The following is a 441-nucleotide window of genomic DNA, read 5'->3' on the forward strand; positions in this document are numbered from 1 at the left end:
CCAAAAAAATAAAAGAAAAAAGAGAAAAGAAATAAAAAGGGGCAATGTTACTATCCTTTTTTCCACATTTGTGCTTCAAAGTAGCACCATGATCTTTATGATAGAGAGTCTCTTGTTTTGTCACTTTCATATACTAGTGGGAATTTTTCATTATAGAACTTGGCTTGTATATTCCAACAATGGGCTTCCTCAAATGCCCTAGGTCTTCCTGAGCAAGCAAGTTGGATGCACACCCACTTAGTTTCTTTTGTTGAGCTTTCATACATTTATAGCTCTAGTGCATCCGTTGAATGGCAATCCCTACTCCTTGCATTGACATCAGTTGATGGGAATCACCCTAGCATTCGGACTATATCCTTTGGCCGGACTGTTAGACTATGAAGATACGAGATTGAAGACTTTGTCCCGTGTCCGGATGGGACTCTACTTGGCATGGAAGGC

This window comes from Triticum dicoccoides, chromosome 5A (genome assembly GCF_002162155.2).
Source record: "Triticum dicoccoides isolate Atlit2015 ecotype Zavitan chromosome 5A, WEW_v2.0, whole genome shotgun sequence".
Lineage (NCBI taxonomy): Eukaryota > Viridiplantae > Streptophyta > Magnoliopsida > Poales > Poaceae > Triticum > Triticum dicoccoides.